The sequence below is a fragment of the Callithrix jacchus genome, chromosome 4 (assembly GCF_049354715.1).
Source record: "Callithrix jacchus isolate 240 chromosome 4, calJac240_pri, whole genome shotgun sequence".
Lineage (NCBI taxonomy): Eukaryota > Metazoa > Chordata > Mammalia > Primates > Cebidae > Callithrix > Callithrix jacchus.
The window spans coordinates 37,210,908-37,227,709 of NC_133505.1; the positions used below are offsets into that span (position 1 = coordinate 37,210,908).

The 16,802-nt window shown below is 44.7% G+C and overlaps 1 pseudogene across 1 annotated transcript; it reads left to right on the plus strand.

Annotated features, from left to right (window-relative positions):
* Nucleotides 1-210: 210 nt before the first annotated feature.
* Nucleotides 211-15,297, plus strand: LOC144582086 (HLA class I histocompatibility antigen, B alpha chain-like; annotated as a pseudogene). The gene is made up of 8 exons (XR_013533943.1): nucleotides 211-486; nucleotides 614-883; nucleotides 1,127-1,400; nucleotides 1,985-2,260; nucleotides 2,401-2,517; nucleotides 2,962-3,149; nucleotides 13,292-13,410; nucleotides 14,310-15,297. The product of XR_013533943.1 is annotated as an HLA class I histocompatibility antigen, B alpha chain-like (transcript).
* Nucleotides 15,298-16,802: the final 1,505 nt, after the last annotated feature.

A 16,802-nucleotide genomic window follows, 5' to 3' on the forward strand; every position in this document is an offset into this window, starting at 1 on the left:
GATTCCAGGAGGAGAAATGAAGGGAAAGAGGCTGGGCGCAGCCTGGGTTTCTCTCTCTGGTTTCCACAGACAGATCGTTGGCCAGGACTCAGGCAGACAGTGTGACAAAGAGGCTTGGTGTCGGAGAAGAGGGATCAGGACAAAGTCCTAGTTCCCGGGCGTGACTCTCGGGGTCTCAGGCGCCTAGGGCCCTGTCGGTATTGGGGAAAGTGCAGTGTTGGGGATTCCCCACTCCCCTGAATTTCACTTCTCCCAACCTGTCAGGTCTTTCTTCCTGGATACTCATGACGCATCCCCAGTTCTCACTCCCATTGGGTGACGGGTTTCTAGCTAAGCCAATCAGCGTCGCCGAGGTCCCGGTTCTGAAGCTCCCAGACACCTACCTGGACTCAAGATTCTCCCCAGACGCCGAGGATGGGGTCATGGCGCCCCGAATCCTCCTTCTGCTGCTCTCGGGGGCCCTTGTCCTGACTAAGACCTGGGCGGGTGAGTGCGGGGTCGGGAGGAAAACGGCCTCTGCGGGGAGGAGCGAGGGGACCGCCCGGCTGGGGCGCAGGACCCCGGGATCCAATGGGAGGAAGGTCGGGCAGGTCTCAGCCCCTCCTTGCCCCAGGCTCCCACTCCATGAGGTATTTCTGCACTGCCGTGTCCCGGCCCGGCCGCGGGGAGCCCCGCTTCATCTCTGCGGGCTACGTGGACGACACGCAGTTCGTGCGGTTCGACAGCGACGCTGCGAGTGGGAGAGAGGAGCCGCGGGCGCCGTGGATGGAGCAGGAAGGGCCGGAGTATTGGGACCGTGAGACACTGACCCTCAGGGCCAGCGCGCAGACTCACCGGGGGAACCTGCGGACCCTGCGTGGCTACTACAACCAGAGCGAGGCCGGTGAGTGACCCCGGCCCCGGGCGCAGATCACGGCCCTCCTCATCCCCCACGGACGGTCCGCGTCGCCCGGGTCTCCGGGTCAAGATCCACACTGAGGCTACAGGACCCGCCCAGACCCTTGACCCTAGAGAGCCCCAGACGCCTTTACCCAGTTTCCTTTTCAGTTTAGGCCCAAATCCCTGCAGCTTGGTCTGGGCGGGGGCGGGGCTTGGTGGATGGGTCTGACTGCGGGGTTGGGGCCAGGGTCTCACACCCTCCAGACGACCTATGGCTGCGACCTGGGGCCTGATGGGCGCCTCTTCCGCGGGTATTACCAACATGCCTATGACGACAAGGATTACATCGCCCTGAACGAGGACCTGCGCTCTTGGACAGCGGCTGACACGGCTGCTCAGATTACCCAGCGCAAGTTGTAGGCCGTCCATGAGGCAAAGGGGCTCAGGGCCTACCTGGAGGGCACATGCCTGAAGTGGCTCCGCAGATACCTGGCCAAGGGGAAGGAGACTGCAGCATACGGGTACTAGGGACAGTGGGGAGCCGTCCCCATCTCCCGTAGATCTCCCAGGATGGCCTCCCATGGGGAGGGGAGGAAAATGGGATCAGTGCTAGAATATCGCCCTCCCTTGAATGGAGAATGGCATGAGTTTTCCTGAGTTTCCTCTCAGGGCCCCTCCGCTCTCTAGGATAATTAAGGGATGACGTCTCTGAGGAAATGAAGGGGAAGACAGTCCCTGGAATACTGATCAGGGGTCCACTTTGACCCCTGCAGCACCCTTGGGGCACCGTGATTTCTTCACTCAGGCCTTGTTCTCTGCCTCACACTCAATGCGTTTTATGGTCTGATTCTAGCTTTTCTGAGTCCCTCGGCCTCCACTCAGGTCAGGACCAGAAGTCACTGTTTCATTCTCAGAGACTATAACTTTCCAAGGAATAGGAGATTATCCCAGGTGCCTGTGTCCAGGCCAGTGTCTGGGTTCTGTGGTCCCTTCCCCACCCCAGGTGTCCTGTCCATTCTCAGATGGTCACATGGGTGCTGCTGTGGTCTCATGGGTATTCCATGAGAGATGCCAAGTGCCTGAATGTTCTGACCCTTCCTGTCAGACCCCCCAAAGACGCATGTGACCCACCACCCTGTCTCTGATCATGAGGCCACCCTGAGGTGCTGGACCCTAGGCTTCTACCCTGTGGAGATCACACTGACCTGGCAGAAGGATGGGGAGGACCAAACTCAGGACGCCGAGCTTGTGGAGACCAGGCCAGCAGGGGATGGAACCTTCCAGAAGTGGACAGCTGTGGTGGTGCCTTCTGGAGAAGAGCAGGGATACATGTGCCATGTGCAGCACAAGGGGCTGCCCAAACCCCTCACCCTGAGATGGGGTAAGGAGGGGGATGGGGTAAGAGGGGGGTGAGGTGTCACATCTCTTCTCAGGGAAAGCAGGAGCCCATCTGGAGCCTTTCAGCAGGGTCAGGGCTGAGACCTGGGGGTCAGGGCCCTTCATGTTCCCCTCCTTTCCCAGAGCCGTCTTCCCAGCTCACCATCCCCATCGTGGGCATCGTTGCTGACTTGGTTTTCTTTGGAGCTGTGGTCATCGGAGCTGTGGTGACTGCTATGATGTGGAGGAGGAAGAGCTCAGGTAGGGAAACGGTGAGGGGTGGGGTCTGGGTTTTCTTGTCCCACTCAGGGTTTCAAGCCCCAGGTAGAAGTGTTCCCTGCCTCATTAGTGGAAAGCACCATCCACACATGGGCCAACCCAGCCTGGGGCCCTGTTTGCCAGTACTTACTGTTTTGTGAAGCACATGTGACAATGAAGGACAGATGTATCACCCCTTGATGACTGTGGTGTTGGGGTCCTGATTTCAGCATTCATGAGTCAGGGGAAGTTCCCTGCTAAGGACAGACCTTAGGAGGGCGGTTGCTCCAGAACCCACGTCTGCTTTCCTCGAGTTTCCTGATTCTGCCCTGGGTCTGTAGTCACTATGGCTAGAAACTTTTTTTGGAGGAAAGTTTCTTGGAGCCTCCAAGTCTAGGAAGCTCCTCTAAGATCTCATGGCCCTGCCTCTTCCCTGTCCCCTCACAGGACATTTTCTTCCCACAGCTGGAAAAAGAGGGAGCTACTCTCAGGCTGCGTGTACGTGATGGGGGTGGGGGTGTGGAGGAGCTCACCCACCCCAAAATTCCTCCTGTCCCACATCTCCTGCGGGCTCTGACAGGTCCTAGGCAGCGACAGTGCCCAGGACTCTGATGTGTCTCTCACGGCTTGTAAAGGTGAGATTTTGAGGGTCTGAAGTGGGTACGGGGTGGGGCAGCAGGGAAAGGACTGTGTAGTGAGGATTCTTTTATTGGGACATTTCTAGTGTGTGGTGGGCAGTTCAGAGTGTCATCACTTACCATGACTGACCTGAATTTGACCACACCTATTGTTTTCATAGCCTGAGACGGCTGCCTTGTGTGGGACTGAGATGCGGGATTTCTTCACGCCTCCCCTTTGTGACTTCAAGAGCCTCTGGCGTCTCTTTCTACTAAGGCATCTGAATGTGTCTGTGTCCCTGTTAGCATAATGTGAGGAGGTGGAGAGACAGCCCATCCCATGTCCACCGTGACCCCTGTCCCCATGCTGACCTGTGTTCCCTCCCCAGTCATCTTTCCTGTTCCAGAGAGGTGGGGCTGAGCATCTCCATCTGTGTCTCAGCTTCATGGTGCACTGAGCTGCAACCTCTTACTTCCCTACTGAAAACAGAATCTGAATATAAATGTGTTTCCTCAAATATTTGCCACGAGAGGTTGATGAGTTAATTAAATAAGTCAATTCCTAAAATTCGAGAGAGAAAATAAAGACCTGAGAACCTTCCAGAATCCACGTGTTTGCTGTGCTGAGTTTGTTGCTGGTGGGGATGGAGAAGCTGTGAGGAAGCAAGTGTGGACAGGGACACTAGGTTTTCTTCTAGTGTTTTTATGGTAGTAGGTCTTATGTTTAAACCTTTAACCCATGTGGAGTTAATTTTTGTATAAAGTGTAAGGAAGGAATTCAGTTTCATCTTTCTGCATATGGCTAGCCAGTTTTCCTAACACAATTTATTAAATAGGGAATCCTTTCCCCATTGCTTGTTTTTGTCAGGTTTGTCAAAGATCAGTTGGTTGTAGATGTGTGGTGTTACTTCTGAGGCCTCCATTCTGTTCCACAAGTCTATATCTCTGTTTTGGTACCAGTACCATGCTGTTTTGATTACTGTAGCTTTGTAGCATAGTTTGAAGTCAGTGTGATGCCTTCAGCTTTTTGTTTTTCTTAGGATTGTCTTGGCTATGCATGCCCTTTTTTGGTTCCATATAGTATATAAGGCCCCCTCCCCCAATTCTGTGGAAAAAGGTCAATGGTAGCTTGATAGGGATAGCATTGAATGTATAAATTACTTTGGGCAGTATGGCCATTTTCATGATATTGATTCTTTCCCTAACCATGAGCATGGAGTGTTTTTCCCTCTGTTTGTGTCCTCTCTTATTTCCTTGACAGTGGTTTGTAGTTCTCCTTGAAGTTCACTCATGATTTGGCTGTTTGTCTGTTTTTGGTGTATAGCAATGCTTGTGATTTTTGCACATAGATTTTGTATCCTGAGACTTTACTGAAGTTGCTTATCATCTTAAGAAGATTTTGGGCTGAGACGATGGGGTTTTCTTTTTCTTCTTCTTTTTTTTTTTTTTTGTTGTTGTTGCAGAAAAGCAATTTATTAGACAGAGAGAAAGAGAAAAAGAAAGACAGCTCCCACACTGTCATGGGAGGGTACCCAGAGAAGGAATCCCGATGATGGGGTCTTCTAAATATACAATCATGTCATCTGCAAATAGAGACAATTTGACTTCCTCTTTTCCTAATTGAATACCCTTTATTTCTTTTTCTTGCCTAATTGCCCTGGCCAGAACTTCCAATACCATGTTGAATAGAAGTGGTGAGAGAGGTCATCCTTGTCTTGTGTCAGTTTTCAAAGGGAATGCTTTCAGTTTTTCCCCATTCAGTATGATATTGACTGTGGGTTTGTCAGAAATACCTCTAATTATTTTGAGATACATTCCATCAATACACAGTTTATTGACAGTTTTTAGCATAAAGGGCTGTTGAATTTTGTCGAAGGCCTTCTCTGCATCAATCATGTGGTTTTTCTCTTTGCTTCTGGTTATGTGATGGATTACTTTTATTGATTTGCGTGTGTTGAACCAGCCTTGCAGCCTGTGTATGAAGCTGACGATCTTGATGGATAAGCTTTTGGATGTGCTGTTGGATTCGGTTTGCCAGTATTTTATGGAGGATTTTCCCATCGATATTCATCAGGCATATTGGCCTGAAATGTCTTTTTTTACTTGTGTCTCTGCCAGTTTTTGGTATCAAGATGATGTTGGCCTCAAAATGAGTTAGGGAGTATTCTCTTTTTCTATTGTTTGGCATAGTTGCAGAAGGAATGGTACTAGCTCCCTTTTTACTCCTGGTTGAATTTAGCTTCGAACTCATCTGGTCCTGGACTTTTTTGGTTGGTAAGCTATGAATCGCTGTCTTGATTTCAGACCTTTTTTTTGAGACGGAGTTTCGCTGTTGTTACCCAGACTGGAGTGCAATGGCACAATCTCAGCTCACCACAACCTCCGCCTTCTGGGTTCAAGCAATTCTCCACCCTCAGCCTCCCAAGTAGCTGGGACTACAGGCATGCACCACCATGCCCAGCTAATTTTTGTATTTTTCGTAGAGACGGGGTTTTACCTTGTTGACCAGGATGGTCTCGATCTCTTGACCTCGTGATCCACCTGCCTTGGCCTCTCAAAGTGCTGGGATTATAGGTGTGAGCCACCATGCCCGGCCGATTTCAGACCTTCTTATTGGTCTATTCAGGTCGACTTCTTCCTGGTTTAGTCTTGGGAGTGTGTAAGTGACCAGGAATTAATCTATTTCTTCTAAATTTTCTGGCTTATTTACATAGAGGTGTTTATACTATTCTCTGATCGTAATTTGTATTTCTGTGGGATCAGTGGTAATATCCCCTTTATCATTTTTATTGCATCTATTTGATTCTTATCTCTCTTCTTCTTTATTAGTCTGGCTAGTGGTCTATCTATTTTGTTGATTTTTTTCAAAAAACCAGTTCCTGGATTCATTGCTTGTTTGAAGAGTTTTTCCTGTCTCTACTTCCTTCACTTCTGCTCTGATCTTAGTTATTTCTTGTCTTCTGCTAGCTTTTGAATTTGTTTGTTCTTGCTCCTCTAGTTGTTTTAATTGTGACATTAGGGTGTCAATTTTAGATATTTCCTCCTTTCTCTTGTGGGCATTTAGTGCTATGAATTTCCCTCTAAACACTGCTTTAAATGTGTCCTGAGGTTTTGGTACATTGTGTCTTTGTTCCCATTAGTTTCAGGAACATCTTTATTTCTGCCTTCATTTCATTATTTGTCCAGTAGTCATTCAGGAGCAGGTTGTTCAGTTTCCATGTAGTTGTGTGGTTTTGAGTGGGTTTTTTAATCCTGAGTTCTAATTTGATTGCGCTGTGGTCTGAGAGACTGTTATGATTTCTGTTATTTTGCATTTGCTGAGGAGTGTTTTTTCCAATTATGTGGTCTATTTTAGAACAAGTGTGATGTGGTTCTGAGATGAATGTATATTCTGGGGATTTGGGGTGGAGAGTTCTGTAGATGTCTATGAGGTCCGCTTGGTCCAGATCTGAGTTCAAGCCCTGGATATCCTTATTAATTTTCTGTCTTGTTGATCTGTCTAATATTGACAATGTGGTGTTAAACTATCCCACTATTAATGTATGGGAGTCTAAGTCTCTTTGTAGGTCTCTAAGAAGTTGCTTTATGAATCTGGGTACTCCTGTATTGGGTGCGTATATATTCAGGATAGTTAGGTCTTCTTGTTGCATTGATCCCTTTACCATTATATAATGCCTTTCTTCATCACTTTTGATCTTTGTTGGTTTAAAGTCTGTTTTATCAGAGACTAGGATTGCAAACCCTGCTTTTTTTCTTTGCTTTCCATTTGCTTGGTAAATATTCCTACATCCCTTTATTTTGAGCCTATGTGTGTGTTTGCACTTGAGATTGTCTCCTGAATACAGCACACTGATGGGTGTTGACTCTATCCAATTTGCCAGTCTGTGTCTTTTAACTGGGACATTTAGTCCATTTCCATTTAAGGTTAATATTGTTATGTGTGAGTTTGATCATACCATTATGATGCTAGCTGGTTATTTTGCCCGTTAGTTGATACAATTTATTCATTGTGTCTAAGGTCTTTCCAATTTGGTATGTTTTTGCAGTGGCTGGTACTGGTTGTTTCTTTCCATGTTTATTGCTTCCTTCAGGAGCTCTTGTAAGGCAGGCCTAGTGGTGACAAAATCTCTCAACATTTGCTTGTCCATAAAGGATTTTATTTCTCCTTCACTTACGAAGCTTAGTTTGGCTGGATATGAAATTCTGGCTTGAAAATTCCTTTCTCCAAGAATGTTGAATATTGCCCCCCATTTGCTTTTGGCTTATAGGGTTTCTCCCAAGAGATCTGCTGTGAGTCTACTGGGCTTCCCTTTGTGTGTAACCCGACCTTTCTCTCTGGCTGCACTTAGCATTTTTTCCTTCGTTTCAACACTGGTGAATCTGATGATTATGTGTCTTGGGGTTGCTCTTCTCAATGAGTATCTTTGTGGTGTTCTCTGTGTTTCCTGAATTTGACTCTTGGCTTTCCCTGCTAGGTTGAAGTTCTCCTGGATAATATCCTAAAGTGAGTTTTCCAACTTGGTTTCATTCTCTTCATCATTCTCAGGTACACCGATCAAACATAGATTTGGTCTTTTCATGTAATCCCATATTTCTTGGAGGCTTTGTTCATTTCTTTTTGCTCTTTTTTTTAATCTTGTCTCTTGCTTTATTTCACTGAGTTATCTTCAATCTCTGATATCCTTTCTTTTGCTTGATTGATTTGGCTATTGAAACTTGTGTATGCTTCACGAAGTTCTCTTGCTATCTTTCTCAGCTCCATCAGGTCGTTTATGTTCTCCTCTAAACTTGTTATTCTATTTAGCATTTCATCTAACCTTTTTTTTCAAGGTTCTTAGTTTCCTTGCATTGGGTTAAAACATGCTCCTTTATCTCAGAGAAGTTAGTTATTACTCACCTTCTGAAGCCTACTTCTGTCAATTTGTCAAACTCATTCTCTGTTTAGTTTCATTCTTTTGCTGATGAGGAGTCGTGATCCCTTGAGGAGAAGAGGTGTTCTGGTTTTTGGAATTTTCAGTCTTTTTGCACTGGTTTCTTCCCATCTTTGTGGATTTATCTACCTTTGGTCGTTGAGTCAGTGACCTTTGGAACAGGTCTCTGAGTGGATGTCCTTTCTGGTGATGTTGAGACTATTTCTTTCTGTTCGTTGGTTTGCCTGCTAACAGTCAGGCCCCTCTGCTGCAGGTCTGCTGGAGTTTGCTGGAGGTCCACTCCAGACACTGCTTGCCAGGAAATCACAGTGGGAGCTGCAGAACAGCATAGATTGCTGCCTGTTTCTACCTCTGATAGCTTTGTCCCAGAGGGTCACCCACTAGATGCTAGCCAGAGCTCTCTTGTGTGAGGTGTCTGTTGGCCCCTACTGGGAGGTGTCTCACAGTCAGGATTCACGGGGATCAGTACTGCCACTTGAGGAGGCAATCTGTCCCTTATTTAAGCTGGAACACTGTGCTGAGGGATTTGCTGTACTTTTCAGAGCTGTCAAGTAGGGACATTTAAGTCTGCTGAAGCTGTACCCACAACAGCCTTCTGTACCCAAGTGCTCTGTCCCAGGAAAGTGGAGGCTTTATTTATAAATCCCTGATGGGCTGCTGCCTTTTTTTAGAGATGCCCTGCCCCATGAGGTGGGAGTCTAGTGACATAGTCTGCCTGCAGAGGCCTTCCTAAGCTACTCTGGGCTCCACCCAGTTTGAACTTCCCAGAGACTTTGTTTACACTGATGTTAAAACCACCTAATGGAGTCTCAGCCATGGTGGATGCCCTCCTCCCTCCCCCACCAAGCTTGAATGTCTCAGGTGGAGTTCAGACTGCTATGTTGGCTACAGGAATTTAAGCTAGTGGATCTTAGCTTGCTGGTCTTTGTGGGGGCAGGAGTCACTGAGCCATATCACTTGGCTCCTTGGCTTCAGCCCCCTTTCCAGAATAGTGAATGGTTCTTTCTCACTGATGTTCCAGGCACCACTGGGGTATGAGAAAAAAATCTGCTGTGGTAAGCTCAGTGTCTTCCAAAACAGCCACCCAGTTTTGTGCCGGAAGCCCAGGGCCCTGGTGTTGTAGGCACCGGAGGGAATCTCCTGGTCCGCAGGTTGTGAAGACCATGGGAAAAGCACAGTATCTGGGCTGGAGTGCAGGGGACAGTCCCTAATGGCTGCCCTTGGCTGGAGAGGGAGTTCCCTGGCCCCTTACACTTCCCAGGTGAGGCGATGCCCCACCCTGCTTTGGCTCGTGCTCCTTGGGCTGCATCCACTGTCCAACCAATCCCAGTGATATGAACCAGGTACCTCAGTTGAATTGCAGAGATCAACTGCCTTCTGCATCTGTCTCTTTGGGAGTTGCACACTGAAGCTGTCCCTATTTGGCTATCTTGCCGGCAACCCGGTAATTTGTCTTATTTATTTATTTTTGAGACTTGGTCTCACTCTTTTGCCATGGGAGTGCAATGACATGATCTCTGCTCACTGCAACCTTCACCTCTTGTGTTGAAGCAATTCTTTCATGTCAGCCTCCTGAGTAGCTGGAATTACAGGTAGGTGCCACCACCCCCAGCTAATTTTTGAATTTTTAGTGGATACAGGGTTTCACGATGTTGGCCAGGCTGGTCTCGAACTCCTGACCTCAAGTGATCTGACTGCTTGGCCTTCCAAAGTGCTGGGATCACAGGATTGAGCCACCATACAGGACCTTCCTCTTATACCTTTGAGGAGATGCCACAGATCACTGGATTCCTCAAAACCTCACCAACGTAGCAGACACTTGAATCTTTGTATAGTTCACCACACTTTGGAATGCATTTGCACTATGAAAACTTGCAGAGTATATTTCAGTTCTTGCTCATCAAATTTTAATATATCGTTAACACAGTGAACAAATCTGATGCTCTGAGAACTATTCAGATGGGCCAGTTCCTTTATATGACAGTAGCGAGCAGGATATGTAATGTATCCTGGGGATAAAATTTAAAATGTAGAGTTATTTGGTTTTGGTGAATATAAATAGCCTCTGGCCTTCTTTTTCATATGTATTGAAAATAATGCATTTAGACAGATCAATAGTCTTATACAATGAATAAGGCTCTCTATAAATCTGATCTACTAAAAATATAACATTCTGGTTGGGCAAGGTGGCTCATGCCTCTAATCCCAGCACTTTGAGAGGTCATGTCAGGTGGATCGCTTGACCTCAGGAGTTTGAAACCAGCCTAGGCAATATGTGAAACACTCTCTCTACAAAAAATACAAAAATTAACTGAGTGTGGTTACTTGCACCTGTAGTCCCAGCTACTTAGGGGGCTGAGGCATGAGAATCACTTGACCCCTGGAGGCAGAGTTTGCAGTGAGCCAAGATCTTACCACTGGGTGATGAAATGGGACGCTGTCTCAAAAAAAAAAATTATATTGAGACCAGTTAATAAAGTTGCGACTATTTATTTTTTTGAGATCGAGTTTCACTCTTGTTGCCCAGACTGAAGTTTAATGGAATGATCTCGGCTCACTGCAACCTCAGCCCCCTGAGTACTAGCGATTCTCCTGCTTCAGCCTCCCAAGTAGCTAGAATTACAGGCGTGCACCACCATGCCTGGCTAATTTTGTAGTTTTAGTAGAGACAGGGTTTCTCCATGTTGGTCAGGCTGGTCTCGAACTCCTGACCTCAGGTGATCTGCCTGCCTTGGCCTTCCAAAGTGCTGGGATTATAGACATGAGTCACCATGCCTGGCCCGAAGTTGCAACTATTTATTGGGTGAGTCTGCATTAGTCTGTTTTCATCTGCAATTATCAGTCCAATTACTGCAAGAACTAAATCAGTGCATTAAACTGTTATATGATGGAACCAAATTCTTGCACCTTTTAAGTCTTGGAAGTTTGGCTCACTTTGCTTCTGCCTTGCTGCTGCCTGGCCTCTGGCTTCCTGGGATTCTACTGCTCCCTCTGCTGCTAGGGAGACAGGTTCTACAATATCATCTCCTAGAGGCAGTTCCAGCCTGCAAACGACAGACAAAATGAGATTAATACCCTGTTCACCTGCTCGTTCCTTATTGTTTAGTAGACAGCCCTTTGGCTCTTCCATAGAAATAGTCACCTGGTGGGCTGTCCACTTCTACAAAGCACATCTGTCTATGCCAGCAAGCTCACTGCTCAGTGCTCTGAGCTTTTCAATCTCTGTCTCCACAATCTACCATGACAGTCTGGCATCTCTCCTTCATTTCATGTGAGCCATCACTTTTTATTAGAATGGTTTTCTTGAGATAAAATTCACATACATTATTCAACCATTTGAACTCAGTGGATTTTAATATCATCATCACAATCAATTTTAGAACATTTTCATAAACCCATACCCATTTATTCCCAAGCAGTCGTCTCCACTTTCCTCTAACACTGCCTCAGTCCTAGGCAACAAGAAATCTACTTTCTGTCTCTAGAGATTTAGTTTTTATGGACATTTCATATAAATAGGATAATATAATGGATGGTGTTTTGTAATGGACTTCTTTCACATAGCAGAATGTTTTCAAGATTCATCCATGTAGTTACATGTATCAGGATTAATTCCTTTTTAGGACCAAATAAAACATCTACACTGCTTACCCCACCTTACTCATTTCTTCCTTTCAAAACCACAACAGAGGATTCCACCCATACCTTCCCCTCCTGCTCCACCTGATCGGCCCTGGTGCTGCCCCGTGTGGCCCTGCCTTTTGCTCTGTGCTCCTGCATTTGTGCGTAATTAGTTCTTCCTTTAGTGGCATTGGCCTCTCTGTGTCATCCCTCAATCATCCAAATCTGTTGGGTATTCAAAACACCTACCAAAGCCCAAATCTTATCATAGGTTCATTCTAACATGCTCTTACTGAGACACCTGGGAGTTCTCCAAGGTGTGAATTCTCCCTCAGTACAATGAGCAGTCAAATCAACTTCATCATCTAAGGTGTGCTCCCGGTGGTCTTTGGCTGAAGGGTATTCACACATTATTACTACTTTGTCTATTTACTTCTTATATGTCTTTGAGGCTGGTTAAGGGAATGGATTTGTATATTTATGTGCTCGTGAATGACAGATTTTTAAACTTGTAATTAGTCAAATCAATCATCATCATTCTTTATGGCTTTCTGCACTTTGGTTATGTTTAGAAAATCCTTCATAATTGTAAAAACCTCACACATATTTTCACCTAGAATTTTTCTAGGCGAGACAATGAGAAAAGAGTCATCTTAGGGTGAAAGGAAACAATTATTCCAGTTGCAAGGAGGTAAAGGATACTAATGTGATGGAATTCTAAGGTTTAAATTCCTTGTTTCATAATTCTGGAAATGTGTCCACAGGGTCTGTAGATCACTTGGTATATGTGGCATTCAATGAATACTTTCTTTTGGAATAAGTGAAGGCTTTTTGCCTCCTTAGTGTTCGCTAAGTTAAAGATAACATTATGCCAGGTTTCCAAGGAAATGCAGATGTGGGATGGCAACAGGAATATGCCTTTATGAAAACTTGAGACTTTGAAGTGATGTCATGTTCTGGTTAATGTCTGTACACTATGGTTGTTAAAATACACATTAGCCTGGGCACAGTGGCTCATGCTTGTAATCCCAGATACTCAAGAGGCAGAGATGGGAGGATCACCTGCACCCAGGAAGTCAGGACCCCAGTGAGCTCTAATCACACCACTGCACTCCAACCTAGGTAACAGAGTGAGATTTTGTCTGAGAAACAAAATAAAACAAAACACATTCATTATACTTTCTTGAGCATACTGTATTTTAATGTTATATCTAAGACCCACAGACAAATCCATGGCTCCCCTGTGAAGGTAACTTTGATATATATCAATCTGTATGTCACAAAGTGTATCTTTGGAGAGATTAAAAAGAACACTCTAGTATGCACTGTTAGATATGATAGGTACTAGTCACAAGTGGCTATTGAAATTAATTAAAGAAAATTTAAAATTCAACTGCTCAGTCAGAGTAGCCACAGAGACAGGAGTAGAGATTCACAAGCCATGTGCAGCACAAGGGGCTGCCGGGCCCCTCACCCTGAGATGGGGTAAGCAGGTGATGAGGGGTGGAGTCTCTTCTCAGGAAAAACAGGAGCAGTTCTGGAGACCTTCAGGAGGGCCATGGCTGAGGCCCTGAGATTAGAGCCCCTCACCTTCTCTTCCTTTCCCAGAGCAGTCTTCCAGCCCACCCTCCCCATTGTGGGCACCACTGCTGGCCTGGTTCTCTTTGGAGTTGTGGGCACTGGAGCTGTGGTGGCTACCCTTGCGATGTAGAGGAGAAACAGCTCTGGTATGTAAGGGATGGGGTCTGCATTTTCTTGTTACTTTGGTCCTCCTTAATAAAAAGTGTGCCACACATGCACCAAGCACACACACACACACACACACACACACACAGCACAAAGACTCATGCTCGTGGTCCCTGTATGCTAAACTTTCTGTAATGTAAAGCACTTGTGAAGATAAAGGACGCATCACCTTGATGATTCTAGAGATGGGATCTGATTCCTAGCAGTCATAGGTCAGAGGAAAAGGACTCTGCTGAGGAGAGACCTCCAGCCACCTGAGAGGGCGGTGGTCCAGCTCCTGTACATCTCCTATTCTTGATTTTCTGATCATGCCCTGGGTCTGATTACAGATTCAAGTAGAAAAAAATTGAACTTCAGCACATTAAAAACTTGTGTGCTGATAAGACATTATCAGTACAGTGAGAAGACAATTCATAAAATGGAGGAAGATATTTGCCAATTACACATCAGGGGCTAGTATTCAGATACATAAAGAAATCTTTACATTTCAATAGTAATAGGCAAATAATCCAATCACAAAATGGGCAAAGGACTTGTACAGACATTTCCTCAAAGAAGAGACATAAACAGCCAAGAAAGATAGGAAAATATGATCAGCAACGTTAGCCATTTCAGAAATGCAAAGTAAACTACAATGATATGGCTATGGTAATAACTTTTTTAAAATAGCAAATATTAGGAAGAATGTGGAGAAATTAGAAGCTTCATCCCACTACGTTTATAGAAATATAAAATGGCCAGCTGAGGTTCTTATTTGGTGGAAGCATTCCTCTCTTGGGAAATCCACTAAGCCCAAGATGGCAGGGATGGGAAGCAGAAAAATTTTAAGTAATTAATAGGTGTAATTGTTCAATAACATTTATTTTATTTTATTTTTGAGACGGAGTTTTACTGTTGTTACCCAGACTGGAGTGCAATGGCACGATCTCGGCTCACCGCAACCTCCACCTTCTGAGTTCAAGCAATTCTCCTGCCTCAGCCTCCGAGTAGCTGGGACTACAGGCACGCACCACCATGCCCAGCTAAGTTTTGTATTTTTAGTAGAGATGGGGTTTCACCTTGTTGACCAGGATGGTCTCGATCTCTTGACCTCGTGATCCACCCGCCTTGGCCTCCCAAAGTGCTGGGATTATAGGCGTGAGCCACAGCGCCCGGCAAGAACATTTATTACATAATAAATTATCTCAGCTTTTTTAGTGAAAATGATTCTTATAAGTTTGTTCATCTTTTCATACATTTCATAAATTGTACAGTATATTATAACACTGGTAGTCTCAGCTGAGACAAAGGCTGAGGCAGGAAGAGTTGGAGGCCAGTCTGGGGCTACATAGCAAAAACCCTTATCTTAAAAAACATGTGTTTAAGTAAATTGCATGAGTTATTCTATATCTTTTGTGTTTTCATATACACACTACATCAGTTCATTAATTTCTGTCAAAAGGCCTCCTAGAATTTTGTTTGGTATTTTTTTGAATCTCTGGATTAATTTGGAGAGTATCACATTTTAACTATGTGCAATCTTGCTCTCCATGAACAGGGGATATATGTACGTCGGTCCTCTAAACACACTTTCCACAGTCTGTCTTGGTTTCCAGTGTCTTATATTTCAGAGACCTTAAACATTTTTAAGATTTATGTTTCTGATACTAATGTACTTGGAAAAAAATTTAAATATAAATGTTATCTTTGTGTATTGCTTATATATGTTATTTGGGTATGCTATTGGTTTTTTTTTTTTTTTCTTTTTTTAAAATTCGTTTGGTTTTGGTTTTGACTTTCAATTATCCTTGTAGCCTAAGATTGTTTTGGTGATTTTTCATTAAAGATCTTTGCACTGTTAGCCTTGAATAAAAAGAGCCTGTAACTTTTTTCAATGCTTCTTTTCTTTTCTCAATTTGGTTATTTTAATTTCCAGTACATTTGTCCATGTCATAGAAGTTGGCAAAAAATACATAAATATTATTTTATTATTCTTTTAATGGAAGTAGAATCTTTGGTAATAATCCTTTTTACATTCCAGATACTGGTAATTTTTGTCCTCTCTTTTATTCTTCATCAGTCTAACTAGAGGTTTGTCAGTTTAACGAAGAATCAAATTTGCCTCTGTTTTCTCTGCTGATGTCTACTTTATTTATTTGACTTCTTCTCTTTAGGATTTTCTTCTTTCACTTACTTTTGCATTATTTTGCTCTTCTTTTTCTAGTTTCCAGGGTGGAACTGATTTTAGGTCTTTCCTCCTTTCTAATTTAAGCACTTAAGCTTCATGTTTCCCTCAGAGCACTGCTTCAGCTGCATCTCACAGATTTGGGTATCTTGTTTCGTGATTATTCAACTCAAAATATTTTCTTACTTCCCTGGTGATTTTGTCTTTGGCCCTTAATTTACATAAAAACACGTTGTTTCATTCCACATAATTTGGATTTCAAAGTATCTTCTTTGTATTGATATATACTGTAATATTATTGTAGTCAGAGAAGACACTCTGAGGATTTTCATTTTGTTAAGTTAATTGAATTCTGTCTTCCAGCTCACCACATTGCTCTGGAATTGCACGGTGCATCTACTTCATGCACTAGGGGAAGAAAAGAGTTCCTTCTTCCATTCCTGGAAGTAATGGTGCATAAATGAAAATTAGATAAGGGTGGTTGAGATTCTGTCTCTCCTGACACTTTCTTTACTTCTATCAATTGCAGAGAAGGGTAATAAAATTTATACTGATTATGGGTAAAATTAGACATTTTTTATCCATAGCTGGCTCCAAAGTGTCTGCAACCCTCTGTGTGGTAGGTACAGATCGCTTCCTGGGAGGACAGAGGCTGAGACTTTTCCCCAGATGACTACATTCCAGGGAGGTCATCTCTGAGCCCTGGGAAGCCGAGGGGTAAGAAAGAGTGTCTTGAGAGAACTGCAGAAGGAAAATGTCTTGTGCCTTTTGCTGCTTCTAGTAAAGAGAAGGTGTCCATAAATCAGACCCAGGGAAGGAGTCTCCAGGCCAGGGAGGGCCCAGGGCTCTCATGCAGCTCCTCCCCTGTGATCTGAGGTTCCCTCTGCTTTGCAGAGAATCCCGACCAAATGATGCCTGTCACCAAGCAGATAGGGGCAGGTTACTCCTTTTGCACCCAGGAGGTACCTCGAGGACCCTGAACTGTTCTGCAAGTTTCCAGCCTGTCTGGAAACAGGAAAAAAATGCATCTGGCAGAGCAATGCAGTATTTTGGAGCTCACTGAGCCCAGAACATCTGCTGGCAAGGAAGGAGGTGGTGCCCAGTGAGATTCTCAGCGCAGAGAGAGAAATCTCCTAAGGGCAGGAAGACACAACCAACTTATTCCTTATTTCACAGCAAGTGCAAACATAATGGGAAAGCATAGAGAAA